General features: G+C 42.8%; 1 protein-coding gene across 1 annotated transcript in view; it reads left to right on the top strand.

Annotated features, from left to right (window-relative positions):
* Ube4B (Ubiquitination factor E4B) overlaps window positions 1-25,083 on the top strand; it is a 645,009-nt gene that overhangs the window by 166,364 nt on the left and 453,562 nt on the right. The gene's annotated exons all lie outside the window — the stretch shown is intronic.

Here is a 25,083-nt window from a genome sequence, read left to right as displayed (position 1 = left end):
AAGCTACAAAAATGTCCTTGAACTGAAGAGGTTAATATGCAGTCATGGTCATAACCTTCCCTAATACTGTATTCCACTGCATATACTTCATACTTTCAGTATGTTGGTAATTTTTCTCTTGGACACATCATATGACAGGCAGTCATTAATGGGATGAAAAACATATTGACCTTTCTCAGCATAGTGGGGTTAGCTACCAGAGGGCATTGAGAAACAGAAATGTTGGAATATTAAAGAGGCTTATGTTCCTGGCTGTACACTTGTGAATTTACGGCTCTATCCCGCAGGCATTTGTGAAGAATTTTGTGATGATATGTATACAGTACAGTCTCAATTATCCGATATCCAGACAAGCGAAATTATCAGACAACCAGGACAATTCACGGACTGGCAAATATATAAATAAAGATATACCTGTGTACCACCTTGAATGCCCGCCCCTGCATGGGATAGTCACGTGTCAAGTGAGATTGGGTGAAGTCCGGCGATGTGAAGTGAAGGCATTTCCAGTCAAGGTCATTTCCTAGTTAATCCCCTTCCCAGCCCTTGTTCCCCTCCTCCCCTCTTTCCCCTCCTGTAATTTAGTAACCCTCCATACCTCCACAAATCACCAGTCAGCCTACTACCGTCGGTCAGTAAACAAGCACACTATCTGTTGTGGTGTCCTGTCATGACATTGATTTGTACACTTGGTGATGCTTAATGTGCAAACTAATCTTAAGCACATTGTGCTCACCTTCCAACCGGAGCTGGACAAATGCAAGCCTTAAAAATGACAGACATTAGAAGACATAAAATTTAACATAGGAAATTCCATGACTCACGATGTCATGTCCCAGGGACTGAAGGTCAAGGAATTTGTTTGCGAAAAGCAAGATGATTAAATCATTTGAAAAAAGGCTTACCCTTGAATGTCCGAAAATGTTTGGTAGCTACCGGTACTGTTTTCTGTCTAATGAACCGACTCTACTCACGAGCTTCCAGTATCTTACAGTACTTTGGCAGGTTCATTGTTAAATACTGTATTATTATCGTTCGCCTTTAGAAGGTGGAGTGATAATGGTTTTTACCTGCCTCTGTGTGTGTGTGTGTGTTTCACCGGGTCGGTTAGGATCACTTGATGGCCGTGATCGTCAGCTTTTACCCTCCCAGAAGGGAGCTGAGAGCTCATATAGTCCGATCTAAGGGCAAGGCTGTGACCTTCACACACGCACACACCCGTCCCCTTGCTCCAGGGGGACAGTAACCACCCACTTCGTCAGTGAAACTTTTCGCAACCTGAGCGAGGCGCGAACTCCCGTCCACCAGTTGGCAAGCGAGAACGTTACCACTGCACCAGCGAGCGGTGTGTGTGTGTGTGTGTGTGTGTGTGTGTGTGTGTGTGTGTGTGTGTTCCTATTATATCTCATGAACAGCTTGAGCTATCAACATGAAACCTTCAGGGTATCAAGATATGGCCAAAATCTTGGCCGAGTTAAAAAATGGGCGCTCGGGGTTAAAGTCAAGGTCACCATAATGGCTGCCAAATGTCAACTAGTTTTTGTTGCCCACCTTTAGCACCATTATATCTCATGAACTGCTTGAGTTATCAGCATGAAACCTTCAGAGTATTAAGGTATGGCCAAAATCTTGGACGATTTACAAAATGGGCAGGCGGGGTCAAAGTCAAGGTCACCAAAATGGTTGCCAAAGGTCAACTAGTTTTTATTGCCCGTCTTTAGCACCATTATATCTCATGAACGGCTTGAGCTGTCAACATGAAACCTTCAGAGTATCAAGGAATGCCAAAATCTTGGACGATTTCGAAAATGGGCGCTTGCGGTCAGGGTCAAGGTCATCAAAATGTCAGCCAAAGGTCAACTAGTTTTTATTGCATTCCTTTAGCACCATTATATCTCATGAACGGCTTGAGCTATCAACATAAAACCTTCCAGGAATCAGGATATGGCTTAAATGTGTGACTTGGCCAGCAGCATATTCTGGCAGGTGATTAGCATTCGGCTCTCAAATGCTTTTCTCTCATTCATTATTTCATTCATAAATGCATGGAAAAATAAACAAAAGAAATAAATCTTGAACATTTATTGGTGGACTGAAGATTTGGAAAGAAGTGTTGTACAGTAGGATTATCACGCTTCCTTACTAACAGTTGTTTAAGTGACTGTGGCTCATGCATTTATTTCTCACCTGACCACCGTCACTCCACCCCTCAATATCCACCCGGTTGTTTTGCAGATACCTGTAATATAATAAATAATAGTAAACAAGCATACACTTTATTTGAAGTAGTAGAAACACATTAGCTAATCAGTACTTCGTCTTCCTGATAGTCTTTATATTTTTCTGATTATTCGTGGGATGTTAGTAGTAGCAGTAGTTGTTCCCTAGGCAGTATGGCCGAACAGCCCTGAGTCTCTAAGGAAAGCCATGGCTGAGACCGGTCTTTCCCACAGAGCTCTCAGGGAGTGTTTGTTGTGTTGTTAGCATAGGTGATTGTGTGCAATGCAGTCTTCCATAATGTGCTTAATAGTATGGGGTGCTGTGTTGCATCCTGGACAGGCATTAGCGATGAAGTCATCCAGCCTCTTCTGATAACTCAAGAGGGCTGGATGATGCCCACATCTCAGCCTGGCCAGATGGACTCTGTCCTCACAAGAAAGATAGGATTCAGAAGCGTGGATATATGTAGGCCGTGCATGCAGCTGTGTGTTGTCTTTGAGTGACTGAATGGAACGGCGGGTGATTTGAGTATGGATATGCTTCTGGAAGCTGGTCTGAGGTGGGCAAGGAGGAAGAGATGACAGTATTTGTGTATGATATTATGTACTGGGTGTTGTTTTGATGTTCCTTGGTGTGTGTGGATGTGCTGCCGTATAGTGTAGTGGATGTTGTGGGTTTGTGGAGGCTGTGGCGAGAATTTGGGTGCCTCTCATGTCTGGATGATCCTTGACTTTGAGGACTTTGGTTTCATGGTGTAGGTGGTCTGTGGGTATAGTAGCTGTACAGCGTGTGATTATTTTTAGGGCCTTGTTCTGTATGGTCTGTAGAGTGTTGTAGTGTGTTTTAAAGAGGTTAGAAGCGAACAGTTTTTGTTTTCGTTTTCGTTTTTAAAGGCTCCAACATGCTTGCATGTGTCGGCCTTGGTCATCTAATGGCGGCTCTCCACGCTGCACGATCCATTGCAGCCTCCCTGTTCAGTCCCTTAACCCTGAGGTCACACTTAATGACCTCGTCCCATGTCTTTCTCGGTCTACCCCTCATAACCCCACCCCCAATATTAACACTTCTCACCTTCCTCACCCAGTTATCATCCCCCATCCTCTCCACATGTCCAAACCATCTCAATCTACCTCTCCTCATCACAACACCAATACACTCCAGTCCCATCCTACCTCTCAACTCTTCCATCGTAAACCCAGCCCCTCCAGGCCTTGGACGCAGGGACACACTGCACATCCACCTAATCATTGTCATCTCTGCACGTCTGAGCCGGCGAATATCTTCCTCCTTCACTGCCCGGGTGCCCTTCACAAACAGGGCTTGCATAATTCATCACTGAACGTATATATTGTTTGTATACTGTGGTTGTTGTTTCTTTGTTGTGTCCAAATGTTGTATGGGTAAGTGACCTGAAGGTATAGAGTCTTGGTGTTAATTTATCTTTAATGTTTGTGGTGTGTTGTTTAAATGGCATTGATGTACTGTATGTTACACCAAGGATTTTGTGTGTGTGTGTGTGTGTGGTAGGGGAGTGTTGTTTATGGTGAGGTGTGGACTGTGACTGTGTTTGGCTGTCTAGTTTGTGAAAAGGGTCATTGTAGATTTTGCTGGGGCTATTTTGAGCCTGTTTATGGTGAACCATTCGTGTAGTGTATTGAGGTAAGGTTGGAGGATGTGTGCGGCTGTGTTTGCTTCTTGGTGTGTACATGTGTTACGTCATCCACATAGGAAGCCATGTGTATTTTTGGTGTGTGGGGTGTGGGTATGTCATGCATGTATAGGTTAAAAAGAGTAGGGGACAAAACAGATCCTTGGGGGACAACATTTGTGAAGTTTCTGATGTTCGAAGACTGACCGGCAAATGTTACATGTGCACATCTGCCTGCTAAATAGTTTGCCATCTTTTTGTGTTATTATGCATATTTATGTTGAATATTTTGTTTGTGAGGTTGTGGTGGTAGATGGCATCAAAAGCTTTGCTAATGTCTAGTGTGACTAGGAGTGTTCTGTGTGGTGGCCTAGCTGAATTCATGCCATCAAAAATTCTCTGTGTAAGGTCTGTAAGAAGAGTGTTTGTGGAGTGTAGTCACCTAAAACCATGTTGTGATTGGGCTAGGGGATGTGTGAGGTGTAACTAGTTGTAATACCAGTCATTCAGTGACTCTGGAGGGCATGCAGAGGAGTGTGATGGGGCGGTGTGAGGAAGGTAACTTGGGATCTTTGTTGGGTTTTGGGATAATGGTGATAGTGCCATTCTTCCAGATGTTTTGTATGATGTTGTGTGAGTAGCTGTAGTTTGATAGGTTGGTGAGTGCTTGTATGCTTTGTGGTTCAAGGTGTTTAAGGTGTACAGTATATTGCTTATGTTGTCTGGTCCACAGGCAGATGTGAGCTTAAGGTTGGTAATGTTGTGCTTCGTCTGGTTGTAGGTGAAAGGTGTAAAGTGTGGGTCTGTGGGGAACTGTCTCTTGCGTTGGATGACCCGTCTGTCGTTGCGGTGGGGGTTTAGATGGCTGACATGTGAAAAGTGATTGGTGAGAGTGTTTGCTTGTTGTTTGTTTGAAGGTATGGTGTCTGTTGTTGTGATGGCAGTGTGTGATTGTGTAGTGTTGCTGTTGGAGAGTGTGATACTGTTTAGTGTTTTTTAGAGTTTGCCGGTGTTTGTTTTGTGGTCAAGTGTTTGGAGATAGTTATTCCAAATTAGTGTTTGCTGTTCTGATATTTTATTGTTTATTTGAGTTGAGTTCTGTATTTGTTGTACAGTGTCTTGTGTATGGAGTGTTGGTGAGTGTCATAGTGTTTCCCGTTGACTGGTGAGGCCTTGAATTTCTAGTTGAAGTTGGGGTTGTGTCTGTTGCCTTGAGGGATGTCTCTCTTGTCTGCATTTTGAATAATTGTATTGAAAGTGTGCACAGCGGTGTTGATGTTTGTGATGGATGTACTGTTTAATGTTTCAAAGTGTTGTTCTGTTTCAGTTGTGAAGGCCTCCCAGTTTGCTGTCCTGTAATTAGTGTGTGTCTGTGGCCAGCTGGGGTGATTCTGGTTTTGGTAGTTATAACTTGGAGGTGGTCAGAGCCAAGGGTTTTAACCACTCTCTGGGATTTTGTGGAGGTGAGGTTTGGGGAACAAAAGGTGATGTCTGGGGATGATGGGAGGAAGAGGGCTTGGTGTTTGATATCGGTATGTTGATGGAGATTATTGAGTATGAAAATTTAATCTGTTTGCGATTGTAGTACCAGCCCTCTGTCTGTGTCAGGGTTGTTGACATGCCAGGCCGACACCTTGACATTGAAATCACCACCCAGGATAATGTTCTTTATGTTAGTGATGTAGTGTATTTGTGGAGAGTAATTGTGTGGTACTGTGGGGGACGACTGGGGGGACTGTATGTATAGTATTGCGATTGTTGTGTGTGATTTGTTACCAGAGAGTATTTTAATTGAGTGTACTTCTGTTGTGGTGTCATGTGGGGGGAGAAGTGACTTTATGTGTACACTAGTATCTGAAAAGTTGATGCATTTGTGTACCAGGGTGATGAGCCCACCGCTACCGCTGTCGGCCCGGTCTTGTCTGATGGTGGTGAAATTATGAAATGTAGGTATTTTTTGTGTTCTGCTTAGTTTTGTTTCTTTTAAGATGGCAATGTGTATGTTTTGTTGTTTGATGAAGTGTGTACGTTCTTGTTTTTTTGGTGTTTATGCCATCTATGTTTATTTGAAGAATGTTTATGTTGTGTGTACGATGTTTTTTGGGTGCTGCAGCACGGGGGGCAAGGTGGGGGTATGGTTGGAGGTGAAGGGGTAGGAGGAGGTTGTGATGGAGGTAAGGGTTGGGGTGAATTTGATTTGGGTGGAATGGGAGGGGTTGGGGGATTGGATGGTGTGGGAAGGATCTGTGGGTTAGGATGAGGAGGTGTGGAGGAAGTAGGAGTGGGATTGTTGGGGGTGTTAGTGAGTGGGAGGAAGGAGCATAAGGAGCGGATCCAGGTGTTTGTGTAATGTTTTCTGGATGCAAGTGTTGTGCATGTGTAATGGATCCAGTTCTTACAGGAGTAGCACTGCACTGAACCCTGTCTGTCAGCTCAAAGTGATAGGTTTTGAGCATGTTGAACATATGTTTATGTTGGTGGTCCTGGATTGCCTTCAATGTCACCGGCTAGAAGAAGTCTTCGAGAAATTACCAGTGGGGAGTCATTTGTCAGCGTAGAAAAAACAGTGTTGTTGTGTGCGTTGTGTTGAGAGAGGTCGTATTTGCCCAGGCGACTGAAGCCACTCCCAGGTTCTCGGTCCCCGTGAGGAGCCGGTGCGGTTTGCGGTGGTTTGGCCCCCATGCTGTCTTCCTCTGCTTCGACAGCCTCCGGAGGGTAGATCCACGACGAAGATGCCACCGCCTCAGGTCTTCTTGGTTGGTAAATAAACATGATTGATTGATGGATAATATGTTTCATGCGTAATGTGTTTCCCCATTGTTTGGGGAAATCGTTTGACTCGTGGAAACTTGCTCTACATATTCAAAGGTGGATTTGTTTTGCCAATTTCCCAACTGTAGGTTAGGTTAGGTTTAGGTACAGTCAAACAAGGTCAGGTTAGATTTAGTTAAACACTTAAGACAGTCCCTTCTGCCATTACTCCGACAAATCAAATGAGTTGTTAAAACTGAATAGCAAAAATAACAGGGAAGCAGATTTAACAAGAAACGTTTATATTTGGGTAATGCATCACAGTATCAGTGGTTCATAGGCTACGCAGTTACCAGTAAATGTCATTTTCAGGAATATGTCAAGAATTAAATTTTAAAAGTTAGCGAGGGAATTTGAAACATAACCCTCGCCAATTTGTGGGGGGTACTGTATTGTATGACATTGTATAATACTGTAATCAATACAATACTATACCCGAATCTGAGAAATATAGAAAATAGTGAACTTTTACAAGTGTGATGACACAGTAGGCCTCCAAGTCACAGATAACTCTTCCTGGACTGCTGAGGTGATTTGGAATATCTGCCGAACAATCAAAGACTCTCATCAATGGGACTACAGTACTTCTCAAAACTGCCAAAATATCGGATCTACCGAATAATCAACCGCTGAATAATTGGACTTTTACAGTATATATATATATATATATATATATATATATATATATTTACTCAACGTTTAAGCAACGTTGGGTCTGGTTAGTACTTGGATGGGTGACCACCTGGGAACACCAGATGCTGTTGGCATCCCTACGTGTCAAGTGGGGTTGGTGGAGGATTAGTGCCCCTCCCTGTAAAACAATTAACTCTAAGCCCTTGGCCACCCCGTCTGGGATACAAGGCGTCTGACAATGGATGGATGGATATTTTTACTCTGGGCAAAGGCTTCAGGGCCTATTTCTCGGGGGCAGCGACCTATCCTAAGGCCCAGTAGTCCTCCTACTTCTCCACATGTCACCACTTCGGCTTTAACACCCACCGTCCGTATTGAATACATGCTAGGGCTGGTGTATTGGTATTAGCGGGGGTATTTTTTAGACATGTCGGCAAGTCATCTGGTAGATCAGAAAAGTCTGCTTTTAGGAAATTCAAATCCTTAAACTGTTCCCTGCCCCAGCCGGGATTCGAAACTGGGTCCATTAGGATTGCAGGCCGCCTCTCTACCAATTCAGCCCCCGCCTCCCCCAAAGTTCAGCCAGTGGTTCACCGGGAGTAAGAAAACAGTGCATAAACAGTAAAGGTAAAAAAAAAATAAATAAATAAAAAAATCCACAGTAGAGTATAGCACTTACCACTGGTGACCAGCAGACAGGCATTGTAACCTGGTAGTCCCTAAGCCCGTGTTTAATAGCTCCTCCTCCTCCTCCTCCTCCTCCTCCTCCTCCTCCTCCTGCTCCTGCTGCTGCTGCTGCTGCTGCTGCTGCTGCCGCTGCCGCTGCTGCAGGGGACTTTGAAAAGGAGCTGGATGATTATATTTGTTAAGGTTATGGGTTAGGGTCTTTATTAGTCACATGCACCTGGGAGCGTCTGAGTGATCCGGATGGCCAGGAGACTTTGACTTTTCAGTGAGGAGATGGACAGCCATATATGCTGAGCTTGTTGGTTTGGGTCTGTATTACCTTTATTGTGCAAGGTATGAGATGCACTTTTTTGTTTCAAAATTACCTCCATGTGTCCTGGAGGCCAGACTAGACAGGTTTGCTTGGCTCCATTTAGAATAATCTCCTATACAGATGATCATCTCAATGCTTGACAGTTACAAGTATTTTCTGGAGTATAAAGACCTTTGATTTATTATAAAAAGTTACATTCACTTGTGTATATATTCAAATTTTACGATTAGGAACACACAAGTTCAAGATCAGAACACTCAGGGTTTGTTTTTACAACTGGCCATGTGACGGTGTAGGGGTTTAGCAGTATAGAAATTTAGCATCTAGCATACACCCTACTCCAGCAGGCTAACATGGTCACTGGTGAACTCCTTGTTTACCTACTGAAATGCAGTCATGATTACTTTGCTTGCCATCCACTCACTAACTAGTAAGGGAATCATATGGCTAGCATAACTGCTGAGTCATTGTAACAGACATCTGTCCCATATGGAAATTTAATAACCCTTGTTAGGCTGACTTCTCTTCCTGATATTTTTTCATTTGAGACAAGTACATCATAGCAGGAAATGGTCATATATTACTGTCAGTGAAAAATGGGAAAAACAGTTGCAACACTAAACAATCCTGCTTGGAATTACAGCATTTTAATGGTTTGGCAATGTAGCAGTTTAGCATCCAGCGTTCACCCAGTCCTATACAGAAGTTAACATGATCACTGGTGAACTGCCTGCAAACCTGAAAGGCAATCATGATCACTTCACTTGCCATCTACTCACTAACTAGCAAGGCAGTCATATTGGAGAGAGGTTGGCTTGCGAGACTGCTGAGTCATTATAAAAGACGTCTATCCCATATGGAAATTCGATCACCCTTGTTATTCGGGCTTCTCTCACTGGTATTTTGTTTCATTCAAGAGAAGATTATTGTAAAAGGTAACATCTTATATTACTGGTTGAGAAAAACAGGCAAAACAATTGTAACTTTAAACAGTACTGCCTGACATTGCAGCTGCACTGTGTTTTTCATTCGTGACTAATGCACATTAGCAGTGTTTAAGTCAAACCAGGATCATCCACTTACAATACTGTGCTATGAAAATAGGATAAAATTTACTGAGTAGATAATTAATACAGTATTTGAAATAAGCAGTGCGGGCATTCATAGGAGTGTCCGCCATTTTCATTGTATTCATAGTTGACAGAGCAATAAGAACAATCGATCCCGTTCACTCTTTGCCTTACTGCTGATCAGAGTGATTGATCCTGTTCACCCTCTGCCTCATTGCTGCCCTAGCAAGCTGTCATAATTGGCAAAAGTGAATGCAACCCAATGGATGTATGTGTGGGTGTGGGTGTGAGTGTAGAGTGGGTGTACTTATTGAGGGAGGAGTGGGAGAAGTCCAGGTAGAGGTGCAGTGATAAACCACTTATCATAGCCCTTCAACCCAGTAATGTATTTTATAAGGTATTTTATTCATACTCGCCAGGTGGTTTTATCCAGTTCAGGAAACATGGTGCACTGAAGGGGTTAGTGTGGGCTGAATCAAATGCCCCTGGTTTGAAAAGTTTTGCTAATTGTGTGTGCCCAATAAAAATGTTTGCATTGGCAATAATAAGAGAATAATTGCAGTAGAAATGGTTAACTCATGTTTGGCAGCGTCTTTGACCAAACTGTTAGAATATAAGAGGTTAAGAAAGAAGGCTTTCCCTCGCTTACCTAACCATTTGGCCGAAACTGGTAGAAAATGGAGTTAGTGACAGGATTTTGAAACAACATTTAATGAGAAGTATTGTGTGTAGGGGAGTTGGGTGGTAGAATGAATGTCTCAGTACCTATCCATCTATAATTTTATTTATTTAGCTGCCTGTCTAATATTCATCTTGGCATTTCCAGTGCAGAATTATATTCTGATATTTGAAAATGGGACTGCATTTCTCTTGCTGGTGGTAGGTGGTGGCGACCATCATCCACTCACGTGATGTAATGCTGCCTACTTCTTCCTTAGCCTTTATCAATCTTTTTCTGTGCCTGCCCTCCTCTCATCCTATTTCTCCCATCTTTCCTGTCACTTCTTATTGCTTTTCATTCCTTTACAAGTACCATTACATGGAGTGACAAGCCAAATGATTTCCTGTAAGCCAAGAACCATTTACAACGCTGGGTGGTAACCACATAACCAAATCATACGTGCTCCCTGTGTGTCAACAAGTGGGTTGGTGGAGGGTTAGTGCCCCTCCCCTTAAAACAAATAACCCAGTCAAGTGACCACCCCTTACGGGATTATGGCATCTGGCAGTAGGTAGATAGATTGATCTTTAGTGGAAAAGTTTCTAGAGAAGGGAAAGAAGTTGTATGCAGCTTTCATGGATTTGGAGAAAGCATATGACAGGGTGGATAGACAAGGATTGTGGAAAGTGTTAAGAATATATGGAGTAGATGGGAAGTTGTTGAATGCTGTGAAGAGTATGTACGATGGTGCGAAGGCTGCAGTGCGTGTGGATGGTGAACTAAGTGAATTTTTCTCTTTGAAAGTTGGGTTGAAACAGGGATGTGTCATGTCTCCATGGTTGTTCAATCTGTACATGGATGGGGTAATAAAAGAGGTACAAGGTAGGGTAGTGGATGTTGGAGTGGCCCTGGTGAGAGAGGATAATGTTTGGAAACTCCCTGTACTGTTGTTTGCAGATGATACTGTGTTGTTGAGTGAAGACGAAGGGGAGCTGCAAGGCTTGGTGGATGAGTTTGGGAGAGTGTGTAAGAAACGAAATCTAAAGGTGAATGTAGGGAAGAGTAAAGTGATGGTCTTTGAGAGAGGTGAAGTCAGTGAATGTACAGCGAGGTTGGATGGTGAGGAATTGGAAAATGTGAGTATGTTTAAGTACTTGGGTAGTGTGATGAGTAAGGATGGAGGTTTGGAGGCTTGAAAGGGTACAGCAGGGAAGAAAGGTTGCTGGTTCTTTGAAAGCAGTGATAAGAAACAGGGAAGTGAGCATGAAAGTGAAAAAGTTACTACATGACAGTATTGTGATACCAACTCTAACGTATGGAAGTGAAGCTTGGACGTTGTTGGAAGGACACAAGTCAAGAGTTAGAGCAGTGGAAATGAGTTATTTAAGAGAAGCCTGTGGAGTCACATGGAGAGACAGGCTGACGAATGAGAATATAAAGGAGCGTTGTGGTGTTGATGTGGATGTGATAGGAAGCGTTATGAGGAACACACTAAGGAGGTTAGGCCATGTGGAGAGGATGGAGGGTGAATGACTGACGAAGAGAGTGTATGTGAGTGAGGTGGAGAGGGGAGAGGGAGGGGGAGGCCGAGGATGAGATGGAGGGATGGGGTGGAGAGGTATATGAGAGAGGGGGGTGTGAGTTGGGAGCAGGGCAGTGAAATGGCGGGGGACAGGGCGACTTGGAGGCGATTTGTTTGTGGCCACCCCAAACGGGATTGAGGCGTCTGGCAATAGATAAATAGATTTCTCTTGCACTATCCTTAGAGCTGTCTCTTACCATACAATGGTATAATAGCTGGAAGACACACAGTTGCCAGCTGAAAATTTAGCATGGCACTAGATTCACCCTGAAAAAGCACTAAACTCACCAGAAAACTTTTAATAAAAAATATTAATACTTTTAAGCATGAAAGCAAAATAGTATGTAAATGAATGCTTTAAAAACAGGTACTCACCATTATGCTAAATCTGCCAACTCCCAATCAGCAATTTCCTCCCCGGTGTACAGAGAAGTTGCTTGATCATGTGACGTTTCTGGTTGTTGCTTTGAAGATTCGTAAGCTTTTAAGGAACCAATTTTCTTCAATACTTCCTTCGGTACCTTAAAATTATGACATCATGTTCCATGCTGCTTTAGTCTATATTCAGTCATCAATATTACAGTCAAACTTTTGAGGCTCAGTCTGTTTCTAAGCTTTGACTTCACATTGTTCATATGACTGAACATGCATTCTACATTAGATTTGAGTGAAGTAAAGTGAATATTGTCAAGACCAAGTCTGAAAGGCTACAAAAAGGATTTTCTCTTGATGCATCTTGATATGACGCAATTTCAGCCCAGAGTTCTAGCGTGTTTGAGGTATGGTTCCATGTTATATTATGAAGTTTTTTCCACTAGAAATCAATATGTGTTAGAATTTCATTACAAGTAACACACATCTGTGCTAGTTTCAGTATTCCAGGCTTGATTGGGTTTAGGCATTCACTTGCACTCAAAGATGACATTTTCTTTATAACTTCAACATTGTCTGGCAAATGTTAGCAGAGCTGTTCTACAAGCTCCACAACCAATTTTATGCATCTTTCACGAGAAATCCTTTTTCTGAGGAAAATTGCACTGCAACATTTCTTTCTTATATTCGTACCCTAAGTAAGGATTTGGATGTAAGTACTTCTTCACCAAATCTCCTTCTTTTAGTTTCCATCCCGGGATGATAATCTTTGAGGTAATGGAGTCCACGAGACAAACAAGGTCACTAAGCAACTTAGTTGGATCCTGTACTTTGGATTCAGATTTCATATTCACGGACTGACCTTTTCCCAGGATATGCTTCAGAAATATTAGAAAGACAGTTTTTCCTTTTCAGTAAACATTCAGAAAGAAGCTGAGCCATGTAACAGTGTTCATCTCTTACAGTTTCAAAATGAGCCTTGAGTTCATCTGACTGCTGCAAAATTCTAACAGTGGTCAACTAAAGACATCCAACGTGTTTGGCTAAGCTGTATTAGATTCTGAGAAGCCTGACCATCATGTATCACGGAATACAGTTCCACGTACTTAGCTTAACGATTGGCTGAGTGGGAAAACCAATTATATGTTTCCCTTACCATGAAATCTAAATTCCTAGGGAGGCACTCAACTGCAGCATGAGATATGTCTAGCAGTAGTGAGTGGCAGGCACACATGATTAGCTTCAGATGGGGGACATCACATTTAAGTTTAGCATATACTCCATTGTTGACACCTGTCATGACAGATGCAGTGTCAGTTCCAGTGGGAATTAATCTTTGCAGCTGTAGGCCATGATCTTGCAAACATTTCTTCAAAGCATCACAGATTCCACTGGCATCACATTCAGCCAGTTGAATGGGGTCTAGGAAAGTAAGTATAATCCTTTCTTGCTTTCAGAATAGTACCATATCACAGTACACAAGAATTTCGTAACAGAAATATTACCGTCATCAGTTAAAGGGCTGAATTTCCTGTCACTTCTATCAACCTTCAGGTCATCACTGAAATAGGGGGCATGCACATTGCACACAACAGCACTACACTTTGACCTCTTCAGCTTGAGATTTTTGCATGCCTTACTGTCTTGAAAACGGGCTTTGCAAAACCCGTTTAAGTGATCTACCTCACGTAACGAGCAGTGTTCATCTATGAAAAGTGACACACTACCCTCAGTTTCTCATATGTTGTCACTTACTTTTTCAAAATAAATGAAAATTTGACGTTGGTCACTGACTGGTTCTTCCTCTTTGTTATGCTTTGGGGTATTTCTGTGTCTCTCGATATCACTTTATTTGGCAGACGGTGAACAATGATAGTACTTACAGAGACACCTTGTATCATCTCCCTCAGTTTTTTTCAACCACATTTTGTATTTGGGGTCACTGAGCCACTCTTATCTAAAATGTTCAGTGTATTTCTTACTCATTTTGAGTTTTTAGTGGTGCTTACTGCACTGGCACGATCATATCAAGTATTCAATAGTCTTCTGTGAGCACTGAACCACAGGCTTCTGGGCAGTTGTATGGCTGAATGTGAACTGGACAGGACCGACTGAGTGGTGGAGTCCACCACCTTCTCTCCACCTATCCACCCCCGTGCCCACCACAAACCCTCAAAAAATTGCACAGGAACTAAATTTGTTAAAAGTAAGGTTCTCTCTTCTTTTCTTTCTTAATTTTCATTAATATTAAAATAATATATTTAAATATTATTTTTCTGAGGAGTATTAATTATTGTTAAATATTATTTTTCTGAGGCTATATGATGAAAAGGCAACAAATACGGAAATTAAGTTATGTAAAAATGACGGGCAGAGCACAAGAGCAGCTTATCAGGCCATAAAGGAGTTAACTGGGACTAAAAAGAGAATGAAGGAAATACCTGTACGAGATAGAAATGGTAACATGATGACTAAAGATTTGGATATAAAAGGAAGGTGGAAAGGACATTTTGAATCTGTTCTAATTATACCAATCCCAGCTGAAGAGGGCATTTTGTCATCCGAGAGAGATTTGCAGACAGAAACGGGATATAACCTTGGAGGAGGTTTTTAAGGCCCCAGGAGAGGTTGGAATATTTCTTGAAATGCTTAAGGTAGAAAATGAGGAGTCGATGAATGAGCTTTTGAAACTTTTTAATGTGGCTTGGGATAATGGTGGAATTCCAGAAGAGTGGGAAAATGGAGTGATTATAAAAATACCAAAAAAGGGAGATTTAAGTGTGTGTGTGGAAATTGGAGAGGGATAGCTCTGACACCTGTAGTTGCAAAAGTCTTTTCCAAAATCTTGTTGAACAGAATAGGGCCAGTAATTGATAAAATTTTAAGAGAAGAACAAGCGAGATTTAGAAAGGGTCGAGGTTGTAATGATCAGATTTTTATTGTAAGGCATCTAATGCAACAAACTAATGAGATGAAAATGCCACTTAGTATGTGTTTTGTGGATTTTGAAAAGGCATTTGATAGTGTTTCACGTGGAGCTATGTTGAAAATTATGAGATTCTGTGGTATACCAGAAAAGTTTGTAAATATTATTAGAAGCCTGCATGAAGGTACTTTGTAGTAATAGTAGTAGTTGTTCCCTAGGCAGTCTGGCCGAACAGCTCCGAGTCCCTTAGGAAGGCCATGGCCGAGACCGGGCTTTCCCACAGAGCTCTCAAAGAGTGTATGTTGTGTTATTGGCATAGGTGATTGTGTGCAATGCAGTCTTCCATAATGTGCTTAATAGTATGGGGTGATGTGTTGCATTCTGGAGAGGCATCAGCGACGGAGTCATCCAACCTCTTCTGGTAGCTTAAGAGGGCTGGATGGTGCCCACATCTCAGTCTGGCCAGGTGGACCCTGTCCTCACGAGAAAGATAGGATTCAGAAGGGTGGATGTCAGGAGGCCGAGCATGCACCCATGTGTTGTCTTTAAGTGACTGAATGGAGCTGCGAGTGATCTGAGTGTGGATATGCTTCTGGAAGCTGGTTTGAGGTGGGTGAGGGGGGAGAGACGACAGTATTTGTGTATGGTATCGTGTGCTGGGTGTTGTTTTGTTGTTCCTTGGTGTGTGTGGATGTGCTGTCATGTACTGTAGTGGATGTTGTGGGTTTGTGGAAGCTGTAGCAAGAAACTGGGTGCCTCTCTTGTCTAGGTGGTCTTTGACTTTGAGGACTTTGGTTTCTTGATGTAGGTGGTCTGTGGGTATAGTAGCTGTGCAGCCTGTGATTATTTTTAGGGCCTTGTTCTGTATGGTCTGTCGAGTGTTGTAGCGTGTTTTGGTGAGGTTAGAAGCCCAGGCAGGGCTTGCATAGTTCACCACTGAACGTATGTATTGTTTGTATACTGTGGTGGTGGTTTCTTTGTTCGTGTCCGAATGTTGTATGGACAAGTGACCTCAAAGCATTGAGTCTTAGTGTTATTTTATTTTTAAAGTTTGTGATGTTTAAATGACATTGATGTATTGTATGTTACACCAAGGATTTTGGGTGTGTGTGTGTGTGGTAGTGGAGTGTTGTTTATGGTGAGGTGTGGGATGTGACTGTGTTTTGCTGTCCAGTTTTTGAGAAGAGTCACTGTAGATTTGGCTGGGGCTATTTTGAGCCTGTTTGTGGTGAACCATTTGTGTAGTGTGTTGAGGTAAGGTTGAATGATGTGTGCAGCTGTGTTTGCATTTTGGTGCGTACATGTAAGTTTATATCATCTTCATAGGAAGCTATATGTATCTGTGGTGAATGGGGTGTGGGTACGTCGTGCATGTATAGGTTAAAGAGTGTAGGGGACAAAACAGATCCTTGGGGGACGCCATTTGTAAAGTTTCTGATGTTAGAAGACTGACCTGCAAATGTTACGTGTGCGCATTGCCTGCTAAGTAGTTTGCCAGCCATCTTTTTGTGTTATTGTGCATGTTTGTGTTGAGTATTTTGTTTGTGAGGTTTTGGCGGGGGATGGCATCAAAAGCTTTGCTAATGTCTAGTGTAATTAGGAGTGTTCTGTGTGGTGGCCTAGCTGAATTCATGCCATCGAAAACTCTCTGTGTAAGGTCTGTAAGAAGGGTGTTTGTGGGGTGTAGTGGCCTAAAGCCATGTTGTGACTGGGCTAGGGGAATGTGAGGTGTGACTAGTTGTAGTACCATTCGTTCAGTGACTTTGGACGGGTGCAGAGGAGTGTGATGGGACGATGTGAGGAGGGTAACGTGGGGTCTTTGTTGGGTTTAGGGATAGTGATGATATTGCCATGTGTCCAGATGTTGGGTATTATGTTGTGTGAGTAGCTGTAGTTTGATATGTTGGTGAGTGCTTGTATGCCTTGTGGTCCTAGGTGTTTAAGGTGAATGTTGCTTATGTTGTCTGTCCACAGACAGATGAGTGCTTGAAGTTGTTATTGATGTGCTTCGTCTGGTTGTAAGTGAAAGATGCATAGTCTGGGTCTGTGGGGAACTGTCTCTTACGTCAGATGATACGTCGGTCTTCTGGATGGGGGTTTAGATGGCTGACTTGTGAAAAGTGATTGATGAGAGTGTTTGCTTGTTGTTTGTTTGGGAGTATGGTGTCTGTTGTTGTGATGGTAGCATGTGATTTTGTGGTGTTGCTGTTGGAAAGTGTGATGCTGTTTAGTGTTTTGTAGAGTTTGCTTATGTTTGTTTTGTGGTCAGGTGTTTGGAGGTAATTTTTCCAGTTTAATGTTTGCTGTTCTGATATTTTATTGTTTATCTGAGTGTTGACTTCTTGTATTTGTTGTATGGTGTCTTGTGTATGGGGTGTTGGGGAGTGTCGCAGTGTGTCCCGTTGTCTGATGAGGCCTTGAATTTCTGGTGTGAAGTTGGGGTTGTGTCTCTTTCTGTTGCCTCTAGAGATGTGTCTTTTGTCTGCTTTTTGTATAATTGTATTGAAAGTGTGCACAGCAGTGTTGATGTTTGTGATGGGTGTACTGTTTAGTGTTTTGAGATGTTGTTCTGTTTCAGTTACAAAGGCCTCCCTGTTGGCTCTCTTATAATTAGTGTATGTGTGTTTGTGGCCAGCTGGGGTGATTCTGGTTTTGGTAGTGATGATGATTGGGAGGTGATCAGAACCTAGGGTTTTGACCACTCTCCATGATGTAGTGGGGGCGTGGTTTGGGGAGCAGAAGGTGATGTCTGGAGATGATGGGAGGAAGAGGGCTTGGTGTGGGATATGGATATGCTGGTCTAGACTGTTTAGTATGAAAAGATGATCTGTGTGGGAATGTAGTACCAGCCCTCTGTCTGTGTCAGGGTTGTTGACATGCCAGGCCGACGACTTGGCATTGAAATCACCACCCAGGATGATGTTGTGTGTGTTAGTGATGTGGTGTATCTGTGAAGAGTAATTGTGTGGTACTGTGGGGGACGATTTGGGGGGAATGTATGTGTTAGCGATTGTTATGTGTGATTTGTTACCAGTGCATATTTTAATTGATTGTATTTCTGTTGTGGTGTCATATGGGGGAAGAAGTGACTTTGTGTGTGCACTGGTATCTGCAAAGTTGATGGATTTGTGTACCAGGGTGATGAGTCCACCGCTACCACCGTCGGCCCGGTCTTGTCGTATGGTGGTGAAGTTATGAAATGTCGGTGTTTTCTGTGCTCTATGTAGTTTTGTTTCTTGTAAGATGGCAATGTGTATGTTCTGTTGTTTGATGAATTGTGTGAGTTTGTGTTTTTTTGTGTTTATGCCATCTATGTTTAACTGAAGGATGTTTATGTTGTGTGTGCGATGTGTGTTGGCTGCTGCAGCACGGGGGGGAGGTGATTTGGGTGGAGGGGAAGGGGTAGGAGGAGGTTGTGTTGGAGGTAAGGGTTGAGGTGGATTAGGATAGGTTGGAATGGGAGGAGTTGGAGGACTAGATGGTGTGGGAGGGGTCTGTGGGTTTGGCTGTGGAGGTGTGAAAGAAATAGGAGTAGGATTGGAAGGGGGGTTCATGGGTGGGGGGAAGGAGCATAAGGAGCAGGTCCAGGTGTTTGTGTAATGTTTTCTGGATGCAAGTGTTGTGCAGGTGTAATGGGTCCAGTTCTTGCAGGAATTGCATAAAACTGAACCCTTTGTCTGTCGGCTTGACGTGATAGGTTTTGAGCATGTTGGACATATGTATTTGTTGATGGGTCGTGGATTGCTCTCAATGTCCCTGGCTAGAAGAAGTCGTCAAGAAATGACAGCCGGGGAGTCATTTCTTGGTGTAGAAAAAACGGTGTTGTTGTGTGTGCAGTGTTGGGAGATGTGGTACTTGCCCGGGCGACTGAAGCCACTCCCAGGTACTCGAGCCCCTTGAGGGGCAGGGGGGGTTTGCGGTGGTTTGGCCCCCATGCTGTCCTCCTCTTCTCTTCGACAGCCTCTGGGGGGTAGACCCACGACGAAGACGCCACCGCTCCAGGTCCTCCTTTGTGTAAGGTAATGGTGGGTGGTTCTTTGAGTGATCCATTTGATGTTGGGTCAGGAGTGATTCAAGGAGGAGTTCTTTTGCCTTTGCTGTTTGTTTTGGTTATGGATCAAGTTATGAGAAAGGTTGTAAGGAGAACAGGTGCAGGAATTAACTGGAAAGAAAATAAGAGGCTGATGGGTTTGGCTTATGCTGATGATACTGTACTGATTTGCGGAAGTATTTACAAGATGTGGAGGGTGCTTGATTGTCTGGTGGAGGAAGGAGAAAAAGTGAGACTGGTAATAAATGTGGAAAGACTGAAATTATTAATATGAACATGGAGAACCAAATTGATTACATAATTGGGAATAATGTGGTGAAGAATGTAGAGACCTTTAAATATCAGGGAATGATTGTATCATCTAATGGATCATTAAACAATGAAATTGAGGAGAGGATTAGACTGGCTTGGCTAACTGTTAGAATGTTGAAATCTGTTTGGAATAATAATATGCTTTCGGTACATACTAAAGTAAAAATTTACAAGTCCATGGTTATACCAATTTTAATTTATGGGCTTGAGTCATGGTACAGTACAATTGGAACAGATCAGAAAGTATTAAGATTTGAGAAGAAAATACTGAGAAGGATTCTTGGGGTAAAGTGGCTAGACAGAGTCACAAAGGAAAGAGTGAGGGATATTACGAGAGTGGAATCATTTGATGAATATGTGAGACTGTCTCGCTGGAAATGGCTGGGGCACATACATAGAAAAGAAGGCAGTTTAATACAGGATGTGCCAGAGTGGACTGCTAGAGGAAGAAGAGGTAGAGGTAGGCTGAGGGAAACCTGGTTGAGGACAATGAAAAGAGAAGCAGGAGAGGAGTGTTGGTGGGACCTGAAGGAGATGGCAAGAGACAAATATTGGTGGAGAGAGTTCATCGAGGCCCTGTGCATCGCATGGGGTGCCACGGGAAATGATTGATTGATTGATTGAAATATTATTTATCTAAGATTAAGAACTTGTATTCGACTAGAAAAACACCAAAATTGGCGCTAGAATAGGTATAAAGCGCTAAGAATGCCCTAAGGTGCAAAACACAAAATTATTGAGCTAAACTAGATGAAAAAGTGCTTGATCTAGCTCAAAAAGTGCTAAGTTGGCAATTGTGGGGAGCCAGCAGTGCTACGAAGGCATAACATTGGAAATGGATGTTTAAAATAATGGTTTCACTATATTTTGTATGTTTTGAGGTGAATGTCTGTTTTTAGTAAATTGTGAACAGTTAAGAATGCTTTGGTAATTTTTGATATTGCGAGGCAGACGGCACCGTCAGTGAGGGATTATTATTGAGAGAAGAGGGTAGAGACATCTGTATGCCTTGTTCCCAACATATTGAACTTCAGTTGTTAAATATTTTAATTTGCATTTTGTTTAGTATGTATATACAAATGCTACATTTATTATTATTTTTTAAAATTATTATTGTTTTGGAGGTATTCAGAGGTTAGTGAGAGTGCATCATTAGTGATGGCAACGAAGTAGTGTTCAGAAGCATGTTTGCTCAACAGAAAAGGCTCATGTTGTATTTCATTTGGTTTGTTTAAGGATATTTTTTCAGTTTAGGAAGTGATTATGTTGTCTGTAGGTAATGAGAGATAAGGAGCAAGTTACAGTAGTCTCACATCACACTGAGTCGAGATCGAATGTGGGAGGATATCGTAAAACCGGAGATGTGGGGCACGAATCTGACTAATACGGGGTACTTTTATGGTAAATAAAATGCTGAACGTTCCTTGTACATTGATTTTTTAAAAAATCTGTGTTTTTTGTGATTGTAATATACAGCACATGCAGACATTTGAAATCATGCAGACATTTGCTGTGGAGATAAGTGTATTCCTACTTTTAATGGCCTATATATTTTCTTAAATGAATGAAAGAACAGGTTTTACTGACTTCTGTTATTTTAATTTCATTTTACGAAAAATAATACTTATCTCTATATACTGTTACATATTTATTATACTTTAATGGAAATGAACATTAAGTCTCAAATTATTGTACAAAAGGAATTGGACTCAGTGTTGCCAGTTTAGTGGTTGTCTGCTAAATCCAGAGGTTTTAAAACCAATCTAGTGGGAAGTTTTTAATATTTATACTCTACAGCTACTGCAAATTCACTTGGGACCTTCCCCCACAGAAATCATAGTATATCACAATGTTTGTTCATGAAATGCCATTCATTAATATGAAATCATGTTTCTCTTAGTGGTAGGTGGTGGCGACCATCATCTACTCGCTTGATGTAGTGCTGCCTACTTCTTCCTTAGCCTTTATCATTCTTTTTCTGCCCTCCTCTCTTCCTATTTCTCCCATCTTTCCTGTCACTTCTTATTGCTATTCCTTCAGTTACAGGTGGCTTTACGTTGAGTAACAAGCCAAATGGTTTCCTGTAAGCCAAGAAACCATTTACAATGCTGGGTGGTAACCTTATAACCAAACCATACATGCTCCCTACGTGTCAACAAGTGGGTTGGTGGAGGGTTAGTGCCCCTCCCTGTAAAACAAATAACTCAGAGTTGAATGGCCACCCATTACGGGATTATGGTGTCTGGCAATAGATAGATAGATAAATAGATGTTTCCCTTGTGTTTCAGGACCAGTTGGATGCATTTGGGCATGGAATCACTTAGATCTCTAAAGTAAACTAAGGACATTTCTTTGCACCAAACATTTGTCAGTTCAGTCTTAAGGTTGTCCAGATTAGGTGTCTCCTTCTACCATGATTTTCTTCATCTTTGCATAGCAGTTTTCTATTGGATTTAGGTCCGGACTGTTCCCAGGCTAGTTGAGGACCTCAATCCGATTATTCTGAAGCCATTTTGTCACCTTTCTTGACTTGTGACATGGAGCTGAATCATGCATGAAAAAGTCGCACCCATGAATAGCAAAAAAGTTTAACAAATGATCTTTCAGAACTTGAATGTACCGGCCACCATTCATCATCAAGTTCTTAGGAAGAAAGTAGAGGCCTCCCTTTCCCATTTCACCTGAGAAACACCCTCATACCATTACTGATTGTGGGTGCTTAACAGTCGGCACTGTGTAAGCAGGGTCATGTCGACTATAGGAGGCAGGGCAACGAACCTTGGCAGAACGCACCTAGAACACTTGAAATGTGTTTTCATCGGAAAACATAACTTTTCTCCACTCATCCGATGTCCAGTGTGCATACTCCTTGGCAAACTGAATGCACTGCTTCTTCATGCGGTCAGTGAGAAGCTGTTTCTTGGCTGCGGTGTGGCTTGGCAAACCCAGCTGCTTCTGCAAGCGGTGTTGGATAGTTCGAACTGAGATGTCTTGTAACAGCTGGGGATGCATTCTTTTCAATTCTGCTGCTGTCAGTCGAGGATTCTTGATTACTTCCCTCTTCAGATGCGCATCTGTACCTCAGGAAGTTGTTCTCTTCTTGCCATCGGTGCTCTGGTACGACATCAGGTGGCAGGCCGCGTGCTGCAGCAAGAATCTTCATGACGGTCGACTTTGTGTGTTCAGTACGTTCACAAATCGTGTTGATAGGGACATTATCCTACCTCCATGCAATGATACGGACCCTCTCATCCCTTGAGCAGTACTTTCCAGGCATGACAACTCAACTCTAGAAAAATAACAGGGCAAACAGTAATGCATACAAAAAAAGAGGGAGGTGCAAACTCGGAGCGATGGGAACATATACTCCCACTTTCACTTCTGGGGAAGCACTGACGTGCTGAGTGTTTCACCACCTCCCACCAACACCAGAGGAGTTGCTAGTTACTTCTTGCCCCCAAAATTCACTTGGTAGAGGTGGAAACACACAGCAAAGACAGACAACTCTCCCATTACAATTCTCTGTGTAGGTTGTAAGTCAGTTTGCGGTGGGTGTATATCTTGCGTGTTTTAAAGTCCTGTTTGGTGGGTTTTTCAGATGATTTCCCCTAATCTGATAGATTTTTACCACTTTTAACCCCTAAAACGCGGGTGTTTACAGTCGATCCCCCCCGAGTGGCGGGGTTGTATCGCGGTCTGAGTACCTGTAGGAAAATATTCGCCAAAAATCAGAGATTAACCCTAGAACATTATACTTGGTATGGCAGATAGTACTTACATTCAGCTTTCTCCAGAGATAGGTGTTGAGCCTTCGTGGACTACCCAAGGACTTGTGGAGACTTGCAAAGTTGGGTAACCAAATTTTCACTTTCACACCTCCAGCAACCCAGTTTCCCCTCTACCATAGCCTCATTCTGTCACAGTAAACTTTATACTACAACGTAAAGGTAGTTAGGAATCCGTATTTGTACAATAAGCACTGAAAATAAGGCTAAAATCAACGGAGCGTACGGCCGACATGCACTGTGGCGGCGGTCTTCCCGTCACTCAACAAACATTTCCATTTCCACAGCTAAAAACATGTATACTACATTATTTTCAATCATATTACTTCCCAAAAGATCACCACGGCGCGCTTTTTATTCTGCCTTACGTCCGCCACTTTATTCTCGTTCCTGTCGGCCGCTTGCACTGACTGGGAAGAGCTAGAACTCGCCATAATCTCACTTTGAAAGCCTGCAGTAAACTGACGCTAAACAGAGGCAAAAGCTAGTGTTACAACTGGGGAAACAAGCGTTTCCTAGTAGCATAAACTGCTTGTGAGAGGAGATCGCAGATTTACAGTTCTGAGCGCTCAGAGCGCTGCCATGTATCACACCCAGGCTGGCCGGGCCGTGGTGGGGGGGGTACGGGGGGAAAACGCGATATTTGGCAACAACTGAGGTCAGTAGTACAAAGGTAAAGTATGCTAGTTGTAGCTAGAGGGTGGTGGTACTGATAGACAATACCAGCTGGAGCCTGCTTGCCCGCGGTTATTCAAAATTTACTAAAATCGCAAACTCGACGACCCGCCGTCCTGCCCTTATGGCCGAGCGTCGCAAACGCGACGATCCACGTTTTAGGGGTTAAGACCAGTCAAGCGAATTGATAGAATTTCCACTTGGCAACGCTGATTGGACTTCATAAACATATTGATAAGATGGCTTTGTGGTATGAAGTAACTTTTTGTAAGGAAGAGGTTGTTTGCTTGTTTTCTCATCTTGTACCCTTCGTTTACATGAAAGTAAAGAAACCAATGACATATACAGTACTGAACAGAGATTGTGAAAGGTGGACTTCATAACATAAACAGTATTAAGATGGTGTCATGGAATGAAGTAACTTTTTTTTTTTATGTGAGGAAGAAGGAACCAAAGGCCATGAGCCTGCAATAACAGTTCCCTCCAACGTTTTGTTTCGTTTCGTTTTTAAAGGCTCCAACATATTTGCATGCGTCGGCCTTGGTCACCTAATGGCGGCTTTCCACACTGCACAATCCATTGCAGCCTCCCTGTTTGGTTCCTTAACCCTGAGGTCACACTTAATGACCTCGTCCCATGTCTTTCTCGATCAACCCCTCAACCTCACCCCCAATATTAACACTTCTCACCTTCCTCACCCAATTATCATCCCCCATCCTCTCCACATGTCCAAACCATCTCAATCTACCTCTCCTTATCACAAATACACTCTAGTCCCATCCTACCTCTCAACTCTTCCATCGTAAACCCGGCCCCCCCGAACCTTGCACGCAGGGATGCATTACACATCCACCTAATCATTGTCATTTCTGTACGTCTGAGCCGGTGAGTATCCTCCTCCTTTACTGCCCAGGTCTCACTAACACAGCATTACACTCCTAACACATGCTGCATACAAAGACCCCTTAGCACGTAGGGAGAGCCGTCTCAATGTCAGACGAGGCAAGAGCTCCCTGAACTTCTTCCAATCACTTCTCACCCTAGCCACAGAGCTAGCTCCAGCCCCACCTCCAGCACACAACAAGTCTCCCAAATAACACAACTCTTCAACACACTCAAGAGATTCACCAGTAAGAGAAAAACAAAATACAAGAGAGAGCCAAATTCAAGATCCGATCATTTCGAGATGCCTGGACACAGTGCATTTGAAAGACTGGAGATCATAGGAAGCAGGAAATACAGACAGAGGGAGACAGTTCCAGAGTTGACCTGTTGCATAAATGAAGGACTGGGAGTAACGGTTAACTCTTGCATTAGAGAGTTGGACAGGAAAGGGA

The sequence above is a fragment of the Coenobita brevimanus genome, chromosome 21 (assembly GCF_032717465.1).
Source record: "Coenobita brevimanus isolate Jiangsu-jjx chromosome 21, ASM3271746v2, whole genome shotgun sequence".
Taxonomy (NCBI): Eukaryota; Metazoa; Arthropoda; class Malacostraca; order Decapoda; family Coenobitidae; genus Coenobita; species Coenobita brevimanus.
The sequence above is the reverse complement of the archived record's forward strand: the minus strand, read 5'-3'. Positions and strand labels throughout refer to the sequence as shown.